The sequence below is a fragment of the Chamaea fasciata genome, unplaced genomic scaffold (assembly GCF_029207755.1).
Source record: "Chamaea fasciata isolate MVZ Bird 193981 ecotype frontalis unplaced genomic scaffold, bChaFas1.0.hap1 SCAF_32, whole genome shotgun sequence".
Taxonomy (NCBI): domain Eukaryota; kingdom Metazoa; phylum Chordata; class Aves; order Passeriformes; family Sylviidae; genus Chamaea; species Chamaea fasciata.
Window position 1 is genome coordinate 1004070 of NW_027094117.1, and position 21265 is coordinate 1025334.

Genomic DNA, 21265 nt, shown 5'->3' on the forward strand with positions numbered 1-21265 from the left:
AGGCTCTGTTGCAACAGGACAAAGGGGAATGGATTTGAACTGCAGGGAGGGAAGCAGGCTCAGATTAGAAGTAAGGAAGAATTTTGGTTTTTTACCAGGAGAGTGGGGAACACACTGACAGAAGGTGCGCAGAGATGTGGGAGGTGCCTCCTCCCTGGAAAGAGCCAAGCTCAGCTCAGGCACGGCTCTGGGGCACCTGATCTGCTTGAAGATGTCTGCGCCCATTGAGGGCACCAGGTGCAGAGGACCTGGAAAGGAGCCTGCCAACCCAAACCGGGCGAGGATTCTGCTTGCTTTGTGCATGCAAAGCAGCCAGCCTGGAGATTACGGGAGAGGGCCCCAGAAGAAAACCCCTCCCTGCCGCTGCTCTTTCCCCTGCAGCCGCTTGGCATTCACCTGCAGCAGCTCCTGGGCAGACCAGCGCCGCTCCTCGTCCCACTCCAGGCTGCACTCGAGGAAGTCCCGCAGCAGAGCCGACAGGCGCCGGGGCTCCTGCAGCCGCGGGGTCCCGTTCTGCCGGATCAGAGTGCGAGCCTGCAGGAAAAGCAAACACAGCGCTCTGCCAGCTTCCGTCACACCCACAGTGCTCACATTGAGCCCAGCTTCTCAGCCCCAGCTCCAGGGGCACTTTCCTCCCTGGCAGAGATGCTGCTCATTTTTCTTTACCAACCAAAAACCCAAAGCCTGATGCAGCCACAGCCATTGCAACATCCAAATGATCTGGCCTGGAGAGCCAATCTCATTGGCTTTCTTAGTAGGCACTTCCATCAGAAAGAGCAGATTTTGCTTCTCCAAATACCGACACCAGCATTACAGGCCATTTGCAAGAGTCACTGTGGTCTGACTGTTATTTCAAAGGATTCTTACATCAAACGCATCTCTGCAGGGCCACTGACACTCAAGGAAATTCATTTGTGATGCCCCATGCCAGAAACTGCCAGACAAGAAACAGGTTTGTGTTGCTGAAAGCTCAGGCTTGGTGACGTGGAGACAGGAGCTTGGGCTAGGAGAGAAACGTGTTACACTTTGGGCATGTTAAATAATCATCTTGACGTGTTAGACAACTTTCCCAGTGAGAAGAGCCGGGAGGGACTTAATCTCACCAAACCTGTTTTACAAACTCCTTCATAGATTTCTTGTGTTTGGGGGTGGCTTTTGGGGTGCGTTTGGGGTTTTTTGCAAGATAACATTGGAGCTGATACTGGCTTGACGTTTTCAGGACATCCTCACAGATAGAAGACCTGCAACACCTTAAAGCCCAAAGTACATTGTTGCCGGAGACTGCAGAATATTGGTCTGTTTTCAGGCTCGAGTCCTCTGGGAATTCCCTTCCCTATGTCCAGAAACCTCCAGCTGCTTCTGCCAGGGCAGGGCCACGCTGTGCTCACAGGCCTCTGCAAACACTGGAGAATCTGCCTCTTACCATGGCCGCCGTTTCCTTGAAGTAAGGAGGTTCTCCTTCCACCATCTCAATGGTCACAATGCCCAAGGACCAGATGTCCACCTTGGGGCCGTAAGGAGAACTGGTGACAACTTCTGGGGCCATCCAGTGAGCAGTGCCCACCATGGAGCTGGGCTGGTCCTGCTCAGGGCTGAGCTGAGCGCAGAGGCCAAAATCAGCTGAGGACAGAAACAAACCCTGTCAAAGGCAGCTGGAATGAGGAAACCAACCCCAAAGATTCCCCACTCTCAGTGTGAGAATGCAGTCGTGAATACAGCTGCAAAAGTCCTCACGGCTGGAGGCAAGGAAAGATGGAACTGGACCCTTCAAGAAACCCTCAGCTTTCATGCAGTGGCTTTTACTGATTCCCTTGAAGATTTCCATTCCAACTCCTGCCCCTCTGCAAGGGCCATAGCCAGAGCAAAGCCACTCCTGACACTCCTGCTCCTCCCCTGAGCTCTCTGCAGGGGCAGCAGGAGCGCTTGTGGCAGTGCCACCAGCAGCACTTGAGGGGCTCTGGCCGCCACTGGCAAGCAGCCCCACACCCGCAGCCCGGGAGCGCCGTGCCTGGCCAGGAACACTCACCCAGCTTGACAGAGCCGTCCATTCCCAGAAGGATGTTGGAGCTCTTCAGATCTCTGTGGATCACCTGGTTGGAATGGAGGAAATCCAGGCCCTGCAGACACTGAGAGAGAAAAAGAAACACCAGGGTAAAAATCAATGGCTGGAATATATCAGCCAAGAAAGGAGAGTTTAGAATTCTGCCAGCAGAAACTTTGCTGTGACAGGCCAGGAGTGCAGTGCACACAAGCTCCAGGCAAATGGTTCCAAGGCAAAGCTGAGAAGAGCAAATCAAACCCAAAAAAGACAGAGTACCCCAACAGCAGGAAAGGGGACAAGAACAGAAGTGCAGTGATGCTGGCAGGCCATTCATTTCAGTGGCTCTGTCTTCTCCAGCTCATAAAAACAAGACAGAAACAAAGCCCTGAGCGTGGAGCCGCTCCTCTTCTCCTGCCCTTCTGGAAGGAGCATCGTGTCCAAGCCATGGGAGGCACAAGCAGGATCCCTCACCTCCCGACTGACAGCTGCCATGTCTCCTTCAGCCATGCGTGTCTGTCTGACCACATCCTGCAAAGTTCCTCCATCCATGTATTCCATCACCAGCCAGAGATCTCCATCAACAAGGAAGCTGGAAAAGGAAAACAATGGCACAGAGATGAATGTGCAGTGCTCAATTCCCCCATGGCAAAGCCTCCAGTGGGGTTTTCTTTCCAGGTCACTTGTCAATGAGGACAGAATCCCATCTGATTTTCACAGGAGACACCTGTGAAAAAGGAGAGGCCTTAGATGGCAAGCAAGTGAAAAATGCACTTTTAGCAACAGCCCAGATCAATGTGAAACCACACCACTTGCCCCCAGCTGCTTCAGCATCTGAACTCATCACTTCCACCATTCACTCCACAACAAGGCAACACAACTTCCGGAGCTATCCAGGGAGGGAGGCCGTGCAGCACTTGGGATAAAAGTGGTCAACTCTTTGGAAAACCTTGCAGAAAGTCTCTTCAGCAACAGGCAGGGCCATTGAAAAATGGGCAGATGAGGCCTTTCTGGAAACAAGAACCTGCTCTTCCTGGTAACTGAAGCAATGGAAAAGATTTGGGAAGAAGCCGCCAAGGGAAATAATTTCTGCCATGGATTATCAGCACTTGTTGTAAGACACAGAAAATAGGGTCCGCTTGAAGAGAAAACCAAAGTGGTGCAACAAAGGAACATGGAGGGAGTGAACTGCCAGGCTGTTGTTTTGGCAAGATATGGCCGGGTCAGGCTTCTCAAAACAGGCTACGGACTGCGGATGCCAGGAAAGATTAACGCAGGGCTCGTGCACGGGATGAGAGCTGAAGCACTCACCTGTCCAAAGAGTTGATAATGTTGGGGTTCTTCTTGTCCTTCAGGAGCAGGAGCTCATTCACAGCTCGTTCCCTCTTCTGCCCTTGGAGACTCATTTTCTTTATGGCCACCTGAAGGGACATTGCAGACCTTCAGCTGGAGGAGTCTGTGGCAGGAGGCCACAGCAAACACGGAGCGAGTCTTTTTGGAGCGACGCAGCCAGGCTGTGCCAAACTGCCTTGGGATGGGACACCAGAGCTCAGCAAGTGCCATTCCCACAGCCCATTGCTCTGCTGGCTGGGGGCTGCTTACAGGAAACGTGGCCAGAGACATTTGGCCTTGTGAGCTCTGCAGAAATGGTCCCTCAGCTTCAAAGCTCTAACAACCTTCTCTGCACCTACACTCTTCTCAAATGGCCCTAGTTTACCACCACTCTTAGAATGATGATGATGATGTTCATTATTATTCAAACACATTTTGCAAGCAGGAGGTAATTCTGGTTCTGTGCAAACAGAGCAAAAGAGCTGGGAACCCTTTAGCAATTCTATGGCATTTGCTCATGATTTCAAACGCAGCTGCTCTGGTTGGGCTTGCACAACAAAGCAAACACACACATCCCATGCTCAGATGATCCCTGTCACAGGCTGGCACCCACACCAGAGCCAAAGACAACTGCAGGCTTTAGGAGAGAGCTTTGCTCTGGACATTCATCTTCTCATTGCTCTCCCTCTCTCTCTGTCAGCAGACACTCACCTCTCGTCCAGTGGCCCTGTCGAGTCCTTTACAAACGGCTCCGAAAGCCCTGCAGACAAAACAGCAGAGAGGAAAGAAGCAGTGCTTTAGGCCCTGGGAGTGAAAGTCAGGCAGACAGGAGATCTTTTCTACCTGTAGCATTCAGAAAACACCTGGGCGCGTCAAGCCTTGAAAGAAGGGCGCGGCAGCCACCAGCCCTCTGCCATGCAAGGTGTGCAAGGGAAAACTGAGGCCAAACATGAAGGAAAAGTGCTGGAGCAAACCCCAAATGTCCGTGATGAATTCCTTTAGTTCAAAACCTGGGCTGGGGGCCGGCTGTCTAAAGAACTAGAAAAGAATGTATTTCATCCTTTTGCGTTTCCTGCCTAAGAGCTGCAGGATCCACAAGAGCCCTGCATCAGGGCATCATGCATTTTCCCCTTGAGTGCAGCAGCTCTGTGTCTGTTACTGGATGTGTGGGGTCTACTACTTGTGCTGAAAAGAGCCCTTCTTAGTTCATCTCTGCTTTCTGTTTGGAAGCCATTCTCTTGATAATCCTGAGCGGTGAATAGTTTTGCAAGTAAAAGATTTGAAAGCAATCTTGTTGAGAACTCTTGTCTGACAGTCAGCAGATGGTGAGTTGCTCTCTTAGGCAATCCAATTGCATGGACAGAAGATCTTCCATGTCCTGCTCCTTGCTGCAGGCAGGACACTGCCAGCCTCAGGGGCCTTTGGAGGTGCCATCTGACCACAGTTGTCAATTCTGATCAGGACTGAGAGACAGCAGCATCATCCCCCAGTGCCTGAAGGTGTCTGCAGCTCTCCTGACTTCTCACTTGATACTGCACCAGCAAAATACCTGGGCCCTGCTTGTGTAGAAGTAACTGCCTTGCACTTACCCTTGGCCAATCTGCTCCAGTTCCAGGTATTTCTCCGCAGGCTCCCCCACGCTCACGCTGTTTCCTGAAAGAAACCACATGGAAGACACTCTCTCCCAGACAGAGACCCCACCTTGCAGCAGAGCCAGAATGCAGCCCCACTCCCTGGGGGCCCTTGTTCTCAGCTGGGGAAGGACAATCAGTCACTCTGGGACATTCAGCTGCAGAGCAACACCGGCTGCAGCTGATGCTGACACACACACACAGCACCTGCTCTGGCACACAGGAACAGAGCAGACGTACTCAGCTGCATCAGGCACTGCTCCCCTCTTTCCTCTGCCTGCAGGGCTGTGCTGCTGCCAGAACCTTCAGCCCAGGATCCCGCAGCAGAGGGAGGTTCTCCGTCCTCTTCGCAAAACGCTGCAGGTTCTCCGTCCTCTTGCCAAAACGCTGCAGGTTGGCCATCGTCTTTCCAAGCCATGGGACGTTCACCCTCCACTTCCCATGCTGGGAGACATTCACCCTCCTCTTCCCAAGCCACAGGATGTCCTCCGTCCTCATCCCACACCGGGAGATGTCCATCATCCTCGTCCCACGCCATGGCAGCTTGGCCATTCTCGCCCTGTGCCGAGTGACGTCCACCATCCTCGTCCCACACTGGGAGATGTCCACTGTCCTTGTCCCACACGGCGGGAGCCTCGCCGTTGTATTCCCAATCGGCGGGATGTTCACCCTCATCTCCCAGAAGAGCGGGAAGTTCACTGTCGTCTCCCGGCACAGAGGGAAGTTCACCATTATCTCCCTGAAGAGTGGGAAGTTCACCGCTGCCTTCCTCCTCTTTGGCCTCCTCTTTGGAGGCAGAGGGAGCCGGAGGAGGTGCTGATGCTGCTTTTGTGCCCTGTGGACAGACGGTAGTGTGAGGGACGGGAAGTTCCATCTCAGTTATCACCTTATTTATCCTCAGCTACACATCCAGCTGCACTAAGGAGAAATAGGGTTCCCAGCTGTTCAAACAAACAAACAATGGGCTAAAGTCGACATTGCCACTTATTGTTGGGAATTTGATACTCCACCATGGCTAAAGCCAGCAAGCAATCTTCTGCCTGCAAAACCACACCTGCAGCTCTTCAAAAGCATTTCAACAGAAAAGGAGAAAACTGCCAGGGATGTCTTTGCTGCTGCTGCTGCTGCTGCTGCTGCTGCTGCTGCAAAGACACTGACAGGAACTTTCCTTCAGCCTCCCAGGCTTGCACTCGGCTGCCACACGCTCAGCTCACAACTTGCTGCACAATTCCAAACACCAAAGGTTCCCTTTGAACTCACCAAAGGAGGAGCTGCTCGAGATCCACCTGTCAGGTGCCCTGCAATGGGAGAAGGAACATGAACCAGATGCTGTCAGGAAAAGAAATGCCTGTGGTGGGAAATGCCAAAGAGCAAAGCAACCCCAAGAGAGCATTTTGCTTTCACAGCATCCCTCCAGGAGCCACAGTCCCTTCACACAGCAAGCAAGAGAACAGCACCAAATACTGGGCTGTGTCAGTTCTGGGCCGGACCAGCAAACGGAGGGAGTTCCAGGCTCGGCTGCCACACACTCTCCCCTTGAGAGTACGGAACTCCCCCAGCAACTCTCCCCTGCAAATGCTGTGCACACCCTGCTGGCTGCAGACACCCCCTTTTTTCAGCTGCAGCTGCTGGCAGCAGCTCTCCCAAACCAATGGTGTCTTCATGGCAATTTGGTTACAAAGTCAACCCAGTTCCCGAGGAAGAACAGAAAGCACACAGCAAGTTCAAAGCCACAGATGCTGCACCGAGGGAAAAGATTGACTTACGTGCCAAGTGGGTCAAGAAATACACCGAATAAGCCACAGAGTACAGGCTGCAAACTGCAGCAACCAAATTCTGGAACATTTTGGCTGCGCTGCACACGTCTGCAGACTGTAGCCCTGCAAGCACAGAAGGACAGCCGTCAGGGTGTGGGCTGACCGCTGGGAATGCCTCGGGCAGGAGGATCCTCCTGCAAGGAGTAGACGCCCAGAGTCGCTCTGGACACTGCGGCCTCTGTGTCCCACAGCAAGAGCAACACCACGGGGACGTGGCAATGCTCCTGTGACATCACAGCAGCAGCTCATGCGAAAACCGTCTGGAAGGTTCTCCTGTGTCACCAAGGAGCAGAAAGAATCCTCCCAGGGCACAGGCTATTGCCCACAGGATGCAAGAGGAACTGTGAAAATGCAGCCCTAAGGACGCCTGATAGCCCAGCCTGAACACTGAGGAGGAACAAGGATGGGAGAAAACCAAAGGAAACGTGACCTTTGGTCACTGATGCTTCTGACTAAAACCAGCAAGGCTCCTTCCATCTGGCATCTTTGTTCTAGTTCTAAAAACTAATTCTTGGCTTGAAACAGGGGAAAATGGGAAGCTGATCCATGGGGAAGAGAGGTGGCGGGGCTGGGTGGGTGGGAGCAGCGGGATGAGCTCTTGCGGGAGCTCTTGGCTTTCCCTGGGAAGAGGAAAGGGGCTGGATGCAGCTCCTTGCGCAGGACTGCACAGGCGGTGATTCCTGCAGGGATGAGCGTGGGTCGTGGTGTTATCTTGTCCCAGGTGCACAAGATGGACCGCGGAGGATTTCGGCGAGGGAAGAATGCAATCAATCATTATGATTGGTAAAGCATTGTTCAACTTTATTGCTCATAACATCCGTTATTATACTTTTGCCCGAAGCGTTCAGCGTACTTGTCAAATTATAATTGGTTAGCATCCACTACTCATCTATACTTGATTGGCTATATCAAGCGTGAGAAGGTTCTTCCCCTTGGCATGCTGAAAACTTTGGATACGTGCTTACTGCTACGCTCTATTAACCACAAGCTCTTTTATCTTTGGCCTGTAACCGTGCTTACTGCTGTCCCAAGGACAGCTTGTCTTAGTAGCACGTAGGCTGCTAGCACTTGGTATTGGGCCATAAGGCCTGTAATGATCCGTGGCCTTGCTCTGCTAGCCATTCTTCAACAATTCCCCCTTTTTTATTTTGTGCAACAAAGGCAGCCTGTCGAGTAGTTACTGTTTCTGCTACACGATACATCATCTGTTGCAAGCAGCGAAAAAAGCAAGGTACAAAAAGTACAAGCAGTAGCCCTATGATGCTGTTTATACTTTTGCAAAATCATCGAAGTATTGGGGGTAAGTAATGAGAGGCGACCTAATGTGCAAGGTCCACCTACCAGCCGTGATGGAATACCTGCCCATGCTCTGTCTCCACAAATAAGAAACACTCCTGGGGGGAGTTGAATAGGAGTATTGTAGGAGTGGGAAATTTTCCCACTGGTATAGTTACACCACAGAGAGGCATTTCTATACACAGGCAGAGAGGAATTCGCGTTCACTGTGGAATTGGACTGTGGATTCTGCCTGCGTATGCTTGACCAGTTCAAGTTTACACACCAATCTGCTTTAACCGATCTTAGCAACTCCAACTCCTGTGGTTCCAGGTGGGCCCCTGGAAAGTGTGAGACCATCTGATCCCATTGATCAGCATATGACTGAGAATCATTACGGCGGCAGCTGTGTACTGAGACCGGGCAGGGCAGCTCTTCCCGGGGTATCCCTACCAAATATGTGGAGAAGGGATTACCAGGAGAGGACAGGGACAGGCGTATTGCTTCCTGCCCCGTTTTGTTGGCTAAAGTAACCCAAATGTTTTCCTTCGGTTGTGGAGGCACCCAAACCGACTCTACCTCTGCTCCGCCTCTTCCTGTGCCTGGTCCTAGGACGATAGCGATGACACATATGATCCCGATTCTCCGGTGCCACCTGCCATTGCTGGGGAATCCGCACTCCCTGCTTACATATCGCTGCCAAAACATGACTGCTGTGCAAAGCAACCACTCTCTGTACTGTCTTGTGAAACTGCCAGAGCAGTTGCAGGTTTTCTCTTGCCCCTAAATCTTCAATTAAGTGTACCCCCTCTAACCCTGGCTTTCCAGTAGCGATGTCGCTCTTGCAGGGTCATTAGCGGGACGGATCCGTTTGCTAGGTATCCATTGGGGCCCTGCTGAAATTCGTCTTGTGGTACTGCAACAGAAACCAACTGATCAGCTATGGCATTACCCTGACCCAAACCTTCTGACCATTTGTGGCTTCGAATATGCAAAATTGCAAAAGGAGCTGAGCGCAGCCGAACAGCTTGCCTCGGCTGCCTCAGAAGTTCCCATAACCTGTCATTCTTTATATCCTTTATCAATGCATCCTCAATCCGCAGCACCACCCCTACTACGTATAATGAGTCTGTGACAATATTTACACCCTGACCAGGCCAATTCATAATGACCCAAAGGACAGCCCTTAATTCTAGCGTCTGCAATGAGTCCTCAGTAGTCGCGTCCAATGATTTCTTCATCCACGTGCCCTCCTCCATCCAGACAGCTGCCGCTCGTCTGGATTTTCTGCCTGCATCTGTGTATACAGTCAGGGCATTTTCCAAAGGTCTATGGGATACACGTGGTTTTTCTATCCATTCATTGGAGCGCACCCACTGTAGTAGAGGGTTTTTGAGCAATCTTAACTGCACATCCTGTGCTGTTCCCAAAAGACTGTCCTGTAATTCAGGGGAATGATAAAGATACCACATCAGGTCCTCATTCCAAAGTGGCAGATAGATTGTGTTCGGTTCTGCCCCTGTAACCTGTCGGCACCGAATTCGGCCTTTTTTAATGAAGGCAGCAAGGTTAGCAACACGGCTCTGAATGGTGGTACGGGGCTATACCGTTGTGAAAAGCCACTCCAGCACCAGTGGCGTGTCCTTGGCATCCAGCTGGGTGAGAGCTGCCATAAAAAATGGTTCAGCCCAGCAAGAATCGTGAGATCCACTGCAGTATCGGGCAGCATCCGTGACACAGTTGGGTTAGCTCTGGTATCTGCTAACTGTTGCAGCAGTTCGTGCTGTTGCTGAGACAGCACAACTGGCGATGCAGGATCAGTGCCTTTCAGCAGTGGACGAAGGGCTTCCAAATCGTCATTGGAGAAGCCGACCACGGGCTGGAGCCACTGGAGATCAACAAGAAGGCACTGTGCATCGTGTAGAGTGGCAATTTGAGTCCGCAGCTCTAGCTTCTGTGGTGAGATGGTAGCGTCAGCTATCGTCCACCCTAAATACCTCCAAGGAGCAGTACGCTGGATTTTTTCAGGAGCTACTACCAGTCGATTACTCCAGGTATTATCACTAGTCCTTTCAGGGCTGCAGATGACCGTCCCAGTAACAAAGCCCCAAATGACTGTCCATTAACTTTAACAGGTCCTTTAATTCCGGTAGGGATTTTAATAGGTTTATTGTCCTTTAGAAGAACACCTACTGCGGCTGCCAAGTCCAAGCCGATGCTTCCCCTTGTGGCGGGGCGTAGGCTGCCGGCAGGGAGGAGGGGGAGGCTGGGTAGACTTGAGCTGCTGTTGGTGTCGTTGCGCCGCGGCTCCTCGCGCTCCGCCGTCCGTTTCCCGACTTCTTTCGGCAGGCGTCTGTTGAGTGGTTGTCCACTTGACAATCCTGGCACCAGACTTGTCCGCTCAGCACTCCTTCCTCATATGTCCAGGCTTTCCGCATCGAAGCATTTTAATTGCGCCTTGGGCTTAGTGGACCCTTGGCTCCTTCCTGCACGGAATGGTTGCAGCGCGGCAGCAGCAAAAGCCTGAGCTTGTGACTGCCCCCCCTTGATAGTTTCTGTCAGGTCCTTAACAGCCTCAACTAGCATAGCCTGCGTTCCCTGAGGGATCCTACTCATATGATCTAAATACTGCACTACACCCCAATCACCCGGGAGAGTAACAAGAATTTCTTTTGTTTGGGGATTACAATTTTGCATGACGCATTCCCGAAGAAGTGCTCCTTGCATGTGTAAAGGAACGCCAGCCCTTTTGATTGCGGCTGAGACACGATCGACAAATGCAGAAAATGACTCTTGGTTCCACTGCTTCACATTCATAGAAGAGGGTGCAGCACTATCAGTTCTAACCTTTCCATATGCCAGCCTTGCTAAATGCATAGTCTCTCTAATGAGATCAGGACCTAACATTGCCTGAGCCTGTGGTGTTGAAAAATTTCCTGTTCCCATATAATGCTCTAGTGTGGCCCCCCGCAAAGGAACACCTGGCCCCCTCCGCACATCAATTGCTTCTTGACACAAGGCCTGCCAATGAGCCTGCCAAAGCATTATTTGTGATTGAGACATAATCATTTTCAAAAGATTTTTCATGTCTTCCTGGAGCAACAGTCCAGCTCCCCAAATATAATTTAGCACTTGTTTGGTAGGCTCACTGTGCAGTCCAGATTCATTGACCGTGTTCCGCAATTGCATTAATAGCTTCCAGTCTAAAGGGGATACTGTTACATCCATCCCTCCTGCAGCGTTAGGCATGTATGCCACTGGAAACGCTTGTTTATCTTCCTGTATTTCTTGTAATGTTGCTACAGCACTTGAATCTCCGCTCTCCAAAGCTTCCCTCATAATGCCCTGCCAATCAACCCTGCCCCTAATTTTGCCCCGACCCTGTCGAGCACTGTTTTCATTCTCATGTGTCTTGGTTTAGGAAGACAGGTATCTGCTAGGTAAAATTACAATCAGAGGCTCTTTGGCAAAGATTTGGGAAATAGGAATAGCAGTTCTTTACTAGTATGTAATACAAAGCAAACAAACACAAAAAAAACTCCCCCCCCCACCAAACAACTACAGCATTAATGACAAAACGACAACAGTACCAAGAACCTTGAGGGCTTTGTTTCACAAAACCCAGGGCAGTTTGGTTTCGGTGTCCCTGCAGGATCCTCAGAGCACCAAGCTGGAACAGTGGAAAAGTCCCGGGCTGGTAGCTGGGATGGCAGGGCGTCCCGGCAGGCAGGGGCAGGATGTCCCGGCAGCGCAGGGGGTGCAGGGTCACGCTGCAGCAAGAGGAGCAGCGCCGAAGAAGCTCGAAGGCGAGGCAGAAAAGCGGCCCAGCCTCCGCAAGTGACAGAGAAAAACTCAGGATTCAGGTCGAACCGGTGATAGTAGATTTCCCAGGACTGGATCCCTTTGGCCAAAGTGAAACTCCTCCAGCCAGCAACAGCCGTTTTCCGCTCGGCGTGCCTTGCGGCGGCTGAGCTCCTCGAGGAGCAGCAGACACGCGTCTCCCCGAACGCCGGAAAACCGAAAAGCACGCAGCTGCCTCAAGCTTTGTCTTTTACCTGCGTTATCTCCCCCTTCCACCTTTTGTGCACCTCTTTGTTTCGGTTAAGTACTCTCAAGTATCCAACACTTGGTCTCCTTGGTAACTTGTGGGGAAAAAAATTCTTTAGAGAAAAAAAAAGGAACAAACCTAACCCCCAACATCATGATAACGGGCTGCCTCATCCTCTAAGGTAGCTTCCTCAGAGGGTGACAGTCCTCCCCCCGAATTGCTCGGATGCGGCGGGGCGGACGGCAAGGGCTCATCTGGGGTCCTAGGTGGTAATGTCAGCCCATTCACAGTGATCGGCTGTGGCAGGTTTTCCCCACCAAATGTAATCATTCCCTCCTTTGCAGGAGCTGATTTCCCTTCCAAGTGCAAGGCTGCTGCCACGGCAACGTGTTGTTCTGCTTTAAATTTTTCCAGGCAATTAACCACAGCACACCACGGTCAAGCTAACTTTATTGCCGCCTTATCATCATCTATTACAGCCTGCCACAGGCAATCCCCCACCTTTTGCCATTCCTCGAACTGATACACGCTTTCAGGGTCCCGGAAAAAACCCTTTTTCTCAGCATACTCTACGAGGCCAGGAAGTTCCTTTTTCAAATCTACCTCCTGCACTCCCCGCTTTTGTAAAAAGCATTTAAACAAATCATAGGCCACCTGTTTCTCCATTGCCTACCCCTAACAAACTATCTCAAGGGGAGCAGTCAGGGAAAGCTGTACCTTTTACCAGTGCGCGCGCATGCAGCCTGTGCGAGGTGGCCTTCCGTCGGTTTAGCAAGCTTCCTTCTGTAAGGTCAGCCTAGGCACGGAGCGGGGTGTACGCCCGCGTACGGAACCCTTCTGCCATCCGAGCGCTGCTTCTCGGAGCTTCGCCGCTCGCTTACCTCCGGGTGGGCATCACGAGAGCAGTCCCAGTCGCTATCACGTCGGGGGTCACCAACTGCGGAGGATTTCGGCGATGGAAGAATGCAATCAATCATTATGATTGGTAAAGCATTGTTCAACTTTATTGCTCATGACATCCGTTATTATACTTTTGCCCGAAGCGTTCAGCGTACTTGTCAAATTATAATTGGTTAGCATCCACTACTCATCTATACTTGATTGGCTATATCAAGCGTGAGAAGGTTCCTCCTCTTGGCATGCTGAAAACTTTGGATACGTGCTTACTGCTACGCTCTATTAACCACAAGTTCTTTTATCTTTGGCCTGTAACCGTGCTTACTGCTGTCCCAAGGACAGCTTGGCTTAACAGCACGTAGGCTGCTAGCACTTGGTATCGGGCCATAAGGCCTCTAATGATCCGTGGCCTTGCTCTGCTAACCATTCTTCAACAATGGACCTGGGCTGTAGAGCCCATGGAGAGCGGGAGCTGCTCCCGAATCCCACCTGATCCTGCTCCATCCACCCTGTCCCAGTCCTGCTCCACCCATGCCACCTGTTCCCACTCCAGAATCCAAGCCTGATCCTGCTCCATCCATTCCACACCAATCCTGCCCCATTCATCCTGCACCAAACCTGCCTCATCTATCCATGCCCACTGATCCTGCTCCATCCAACCTGCACCAATCCTGCCTCATCCATCCCAACTGATCCCCCTCCAGCATCCAGCCCCGATCCCACTCCACAATTTCATCTGATCCTGCTCTGGACCCCTGCTCTGATTGGAATCCCCCCTTGATCCAAGTCCATCCATCCTGCCTCAATCTCCCTCTGGAATCCCACGCTGATCCCCTTCCGTACCTAAGGTCGGACCCTTGGTTCCCACATCTTTTCCTGCAGAAAGACAAGATCCATCAGATTCCAGCACAGATCACACACCAGAATTAATCCCAGCATCCATCCTGGGATCCACACAGAGGGGATCCAGAGCTGGATCCGCCACTGGCACTCACTGGCTGCCATGTTGTATCCATTCCTGTCCCTCTTCCCTTGGGAAACAAAGCGGGATCAGTGTCAGTGGCACAGGATTCCCGGAGCGGTGCTGGGTGGATGCCCCTTCCTGACCCCCATGCAGTGTCTTACCAGATTGGAGCTTCCAGACTGTAAGAGACGGTCTGAAGATCCCTCATCTGCCTCACCACCATGGTCAAGGACAGAGACTGAAACCCCTCGAAGGGACTTGAAAATCTCAAGACGGGAGTTGTGGCCTGGCTGAGCTGGGATGTTGGCCAAGTGCTGCCTGCAGGTGTGTTTGATGGAAAAACCCAGCACCCACATGGGAACATCAGAACCTGAGCAGAAACAATGGGCAAGTCACGGGGAAGTGACCGCACCTGCTGACTCGAACTGGTCGACACCGTACCTGCTGACGACCGACTTGTTCTGAGTTCTCTAAATGAACACACTGCAATGATTTCCCCCACCTGTTTGGCCAACTGCCTGTCGCTTCGGAGAGGACTATAAAAACCCCTGAGTTAAGCACAGACTTTGTGATCACCCCACTGGAGAAACTCACGTCTATAGGCATCTTCAAAAGCCTCGAGGACTCGAGCCTCCATGTTGGTAGCTATAATCCCCTTGCCCTCTTTTCTGTCTTTCTTACTATTCTCTTTTCTCTCCCCACTATGGCATTTGTTGGCACTAAATCAAGGTGCATTTGTGATTGAGTAAACTGAGTTTGTCCCCCGCCGTGTCTTTTGTGCTCTGAGATCCCTAAAATGAACCATCACCAAGCCCGCTTGTGGGAGCAGATCGTGACATTAAATTGGCGTCACGGACAGGATCTGGATGGACAGAGGGGTTGCGGGTTTTACATAGTTTGTAACAGGGGAAGGACCCTCGTCTCAGCCGCACCTAGCACGCCACTTGGGTGAGGGCTGTTAGAACGCAAGGGGGGCGAGGGAAAATTCCCGCAGACTGTACGCACCCAGGCGAATAGCACTTCCTGTCGTCAGGATTTCACAAAAAGATCTCATTGTGCAAAAGATGGGACCGTGGTGAGTTTTTGTGTGTGTGTGTGTGTTGTGGGCTGCTTGGCGTATTTGAGGAGACAACTATTTGTAACTAAGGTGAACCTCCCAGGCAGTTTTGGTCTCCTGGCCCATTCCAGGGAAGCAAAGGGAAACAGAGTTTTAGCTGTGCCTTTGGTGTAACTTGAAGAGTACCTCCCTGAGAGTGGTTTTGGTCCCTTCCGAAAATGAATGAAAAAGATGAGAATGCATTTTATGCTTTGCGTGCAAAACATGGTGCTAGACCTTCTCCAGACGGAGCAAGGTGGGCACAGAATAATTGGTTTCACTTTGAAAACATTGTAGATAGAATATATTCTTTGCAAGATGATGCTAGATCGAAACTGGGCAGAAATAAAAGCCTTCTTTGCTCAGTTTTGGGGGCCTGTCTTTCGGCAGCCATAGAAACCCATTTTGAAGGGGTAAGTGACGAACAAGCAGTCCTAGAATCCCTGCCAAATTTGGTAGAAGCTTTTCAAAAACAATTAGAACAGGAAAGAAATCAGAATTATTTGCTGCAGATTTCCCTTGCAGAAGGGCAAAGTAAAACCTTCAAATCTGCAGATTCACCCACAGAAATAGAAGGAAAGGAGACATCCAACATTAAACAAATATACCCTCAGAAGGAATTAGTACACATGCAAAATTGTGGGGAACACTGTTGCTCCAACTTGAGACCTCTCATTCAAACAGAATAGAATTCTATAAATGAAGAGGATGGTGATCCCCACAGAACTACCAAAGAAATACCATACACAGCCACTGAATTAGCTCAATTAAAGAAAGAGTACTCCCGCCTTCCTAGTGAATCAGAGACGGAGGATGTTTGTCGAGTCTCCCTCACAGGAGGCGAGCAAATTAAATGAAGTGAACAAGAAGCAAGTGGCTCTTGGGGACATGGAGTTTTCTTAACAGCAGGAAATAGGCGTGCTCCATGGTCCCTGAGACAGCGTGCAGCTTACTGGGCAGGGGGGTTAAACCCCCTTGAGAGGGGCGACCCTCTGGCAATAGTCGGCACGTCAGACCGACTCCTAGAAAACATAGACAAAGCTGCATGCTTGCAAATGATACATGAAAGAAAATGAATCTCTGGCTGTGAGTCACCAATGCTCAATGCCTGTCAAACCTGAGATTATGACCCCTCTAATTCGAGGTTTGCCAGAGTCTTTTAAACCAACAGCAATTCTTCTTCAAAAAACAATAGCATCTATCTCTCCGCTAGATAGACTTGGAAGATTTCTTGGACAGACAAGAGATCAAACTGCTTCCACTGACTCCACTGACTCCTCACCTTTTACAACTCCTAGCACACAATCTAACAGCAGTCATAAACTTTGGACATGGAGTCAGGTAGCAGAGGAGTTAATAAGTTACAGTAGAAAATATGGACCAGTGAAGTACCCCGAGGACAAATCAGAAAAACCCAGAGGAGTCAGGCACATTGCCTCTCCTAATGAAAAATCAGCAAAGGGAAAGTAAATTTCCAAGCGGCAGCAACTGTGGTCGCTAGGACTGAAAAGGGGAGTGCCGCCAGAAATAACGGATCAATTGCCTGATGATAAATTGGCTAAAATAATTTCTAATTGGCCCTGTCCCAAACCTATTGTGTTGGAATCGTCCAACCAACAACCCAGTGCACCTCCTCTTCCACAAGCCTTGGGCAACAAGCCACAACATTCCCTTACACAAGTTGTAAACAATGAGACACAGCAAGTGGGGGGTGTTCATCAACGGAAAAGAATTTCCCACTTAGAAAGCCTTGCTTTGCAGATCCCCTGAGAGAAAATACAAAAACCTTCTCAAGAAGTAAAATTTTGGGGTGTCTGGTGGATAGGAGGTATGACATGTACCCCAGCTGACACCCTAACCTCCTTAGATCAAATTCAAGTGCCTGAGTCCAGGAAAGATCTACAGCATGCCTTGGGATTAGTAGTGTTTTGGGGAAAAGACATTCCAGATTTTTCCATTTTTGCCAGGCCTCTTTATGATTTGTTGAGAAAGGGAGTAAAATGGGACTGGAGCCCATCTCAGGAAGAAGCAGTACAATTGCTGATTTTTGGAGCCACAGCTCATCAGGCCCTAAGCCCTATCCAGCCAACAGATCCTTTTCAGGTAGAATGGGGATTTGCTTCCTCACGGTTGTCAGTACACATATGGCAGTGGGGTCCTGAGGGTCCGACATGGCCTGCTGGTTTTTATTCCCGTGGTTTCAGAGATGCTGAAAAGAGGTCTATTGCCTGGGAAAAAGGCTTCTTTGTGGTTAGCCCAGCTCTCCTAGAAGTAGAGAAGATTGTACAACAACAACCAGTTGTTTGGAGAGGGCCTTTCCAAGTTTTTAAGTCAGTCACTACTGGGACTCCCCCAGCTGACGGGGTGGCCCAGACAGCCTCAGGAAGAAAGTGCTGTGCTCAGATTGTAACATTATTAGAACATCCTTGTATCATTATTGTAACGTCTTCTCAAGAACTGAAGGAGCTGTGAAAAAACTGGCAGTACAAGAAGCAGAAAACTTGGCTAGCATCCAAGACAAACCTGCCTCAGTTCTTACCCCTCCCTTTTCCCCCAAACAGTCAGCAAATCCTCGCTTTACTGATGCTTTTCCTTTTGGCCCAACAGCTCCAAGCATAGTTCCCTCACTACGGGGACCAAGGGATTCCAAGGATCCAGCACGTTACCCTGGACAACCTGTTTTGCTGGACCTCCCCACGGTGGGAGAGGTACCACTAGTGCTAAGACCCCCTCTGAAGAAATACCCATGGCTAACCTTTGATGCTCTAGGGAAAGAGTATGGAATAAATGCACAGGGAAGAATGTCCATCATTCTAACTTTCTGCCTTCTGGTGGCAGATTCTCTTGTGCTTACTTTTTACAGGAGAACTCCGAGGGACATGAAGGCCATGGAAACCATGATAAATATCTTAAATTGGGAATTCTAAACAGGATTGATTCAGTAGTATTAATGAACAAATTGGCTGTTACAACTAGGGATTTGACCAAATTAGAACAAGCATTGCAGTTATCCTTATTGGCTTTGGGGACACATCAGTGGTTGCTATCAAACATATTAGCAAATTGGGAAAAGGTAAATGTGAAGGATCACAAAATGATAATTGATGCACTTGGTGCTACACAAAACAATGTTTCTTTGGCTCTTAGCTGCATCCAGACACAGCTTTGGATGCAGACAGTTGTAGCCTCAATCATATGGGAAGGAGAAGAAGGCACTTTTCCTCCTGAAATTCGGAAAATAATTTGGGACAATGCAAATGATTTTGAAAAGGAATTCCAATCCTGGTGGAAATTGGCCAACTTTACCTCTAACCCCAATACCAACAGAGTTACAGCTTTTGTAAGAACCGTATGTAATGCCTTAGTGCACTTGATATTGTTCATACAATCATAGCTCAAGACATTTGTTTGGACATAGAGCAAAAGATTTGTCGTTTTGAAGTACACCCTAAGGAAACTCCTGAAACAGTGCTTGTGTATATAGGCGATGGATGTGCTTGTGGAAGGACTGCTTGTGATGCTGTAGTTGTAGAAAATGTAGTGGTGGATACTAAAAATCACTCCAATTTTTGTGTCTGCAATTTTACCACAATTCCAGGATGTGACTTTTCTTGCTCAGCCCCAGTTACATCCTACCACCTTTTCCAATCAAATTTTACCATGTTTCACCAGATAACACCTGTCCTCATTGGAATGAATCTGACTTGAATTAAGCAATTGTTGCTTCATGAAGACTTAGTAGGAGTTTTGGAAAAGATCAAGAAAAGTGGACAGAAAACTTTAGTGACAGTCTATCATGATGTGAAAGAAATACATGGTGTTTTAGAAAGGGTCCAAAAGGATGCAGAATACAGGTGGTGGGATACCCTTTTTGGGTGGTCACCTACTGCCACAGGTATCCTGAACAAAGTGTGTCATCCCATTGTTGTTCTTTTGATTTTGGTGTTGATTGGTTTTGTCTTATCAGTCGTTTTATACATCCTCAATTGGAAAATGATGAAGAAGTTGACACACTTGGCATCTATCATGGAAGCACACAGTTTAGTCAAGACCCCTTTTGCAAGAGACACTCCCAAAGTTATTGACACCAGACGTACTACCCAAACAACGGAAATTAGACCTGCAACAGCGGATTCATTTGAAATTGTTGGTTGCTTGTTTTGATTATTGTTGTTTCTTTGAATGATGTTAGGTTGTTATCAAAATTAAGCTTTTGTTTGAAACTTGTTATAACTTGAAGAAATTTGATGATTTGTTTTGAATATTTTGAAGAAATTGTTTTAATCAATATTGGTTGATTTTGTTTTGTTTCTATTTCATTTTTCTATATTTTCCTCTTTCTCTCTCTTTCTTTCACACACACTCTCTACTGTCTCTGTTTTTTCCAGGATATGCTACTAACATGGACGAGTCCTGAAGACTTCACAAGACTACGGAAGCCTGCTGAAGGAACTCTCTTGGCAACAATAGTGAGTCCCGGGCTGGTGTAAGAGACAGTCCAAAGATCCCTCATCTGCCTCACCACCATGGTCAAGGACAGAGACTGAAACCCCTCGAAGGGACTTGAAAATCTCAAGACGGGAGCTGTGGCCTGGCTGAGCTGGGATGTTGGCCAAGTGCTGCCTGCAGGTGTGTTTGGTGGAAAAACCCAGCACCCACATGGGAACATCAGGACCTGAGCAGAAACAATGGGCAAGTCACGGTGAAGTGACCACGCCTGCTGACTCGTACTGGTTGACACCGTACCTGCTGACGACCGACTTGTTCTGAGTTCTCTAAATGAACACACTGCAAAGATTTCCCCCACCTGTTGGGCCAACTGCCTGTCGTTTCGGAGAGGACTATAAAAACCCTAGAGACCCCCGCTCACTTTTGAGATCTCCCCACTGGAGAAACTCACGTCTATAGGCATCTTCAAAAGCCTCTCATTACTTACCCCCAATACTTCGATGATTTTGCAAAAGTATAAACAGCACCATAGGGCTACTGCTTGTACTTTTTGTACCTTGCTTTTTTCGCTGCTTGCAACAGATGATGTATCGTGCAGCAGAAACAGTAACTACTCGACACGCTGCTATTGTTGCACAAAATAAAAAAGGGGGAATTCTTGAAGAATGGTTAGCAGAGCAAGGCCACGGATCATTAGAGGCCTTATGGCCCGATACCAAGTGCTAGCAGCCTACGGGCTGCTAAGACAAGCTGTCCTTGGGACAGCAGGAAGCACGGTTACAGGCCAAAGATAAAAGAACTTGTGGTTAATAGAGCGTAGCAGTAAGCACGTATCCAAAGTTTTCAGCATGCCACGGGGAAGAACCTTCTCACGCTTGATATAGCCAATCAAGTATATATGAGTAGTGGATGCTAACCAATTATAATTTGACAAGTATGCTGAACGCTTCGGGCAAAAGTATAATAACGGATGTTATGAGCAATAAAGTTGAACAATGCTTTACCAATCATAATGATTGATTGCATTCTTCCCTCGCCGAAATCCTCCGCGGTCCATCTTGTGCACCTGGGACAAGATAACACCACGACCCACTCTCATCCCTGCAGGAATCACCGCCTGTGCAGTCCTGCGCAAGGAGCTGCATCCAGCCCCTTTCCTCTTCCCAGGGAAAGCCAAGAGCTCCCGCAAGAGCTCATCCCGCTGCTCCCACCCACCCGACCCCGCCACCTCTCTTCCCCATGGATCAACTTCCCATTTTCCCCTGTTTCAAGCCAAGAATTAGTTTTTAGAACTAGAACAAAGATGCCAGATGGAAGGAGCCTTGCTGGTTTCAGTCAGAAGCATCAGTGACCAAAGGACACGTTTCCTTTGGTTTTCTCCCATCCTTGTTCCTCCTCAGTGTTCAGGCTGGGCTATCAGGCGTCCTTAGGGCTGCATTTTCACAGTTCCTCTTGCATCCTTTGGGCAATAGCCTGTGCCCTGGGAGGATTCTTTCTGCTCCTTGGTGACACAGGAGAACCTTCCAGGCGGTTTTTGCATGAGCTGCTGCTGTGATGTCACAGGAGCATTGCCACGTCCCCGTGGTGTTGCTCTTGCTGTGGGACACAGAGGCCGCAGTGTCCAGAGCGGCTCTGGGCGCCTGCTCCTTGCAGGAGGATTCTCCTGCCCGAGGCATTCCCAGTGGTCAGCCCACACCCTGACGGCTGTCCTTCTGTGC

General features: G+C 49.7%; 1 pseudogene; it reads left to right on the forward strand.

Annotated features, from left to right (window-relative positions):
* The first annotated feature begins 15325 nt into the window (after positions 1-15325).
* LOC136303297 (uncharacterized) lies at positions 15326-16868 on the forward strand (annotated as a pseudogene).
* Positions 16869-21265: the final 4397 nt, after the last annotated feature.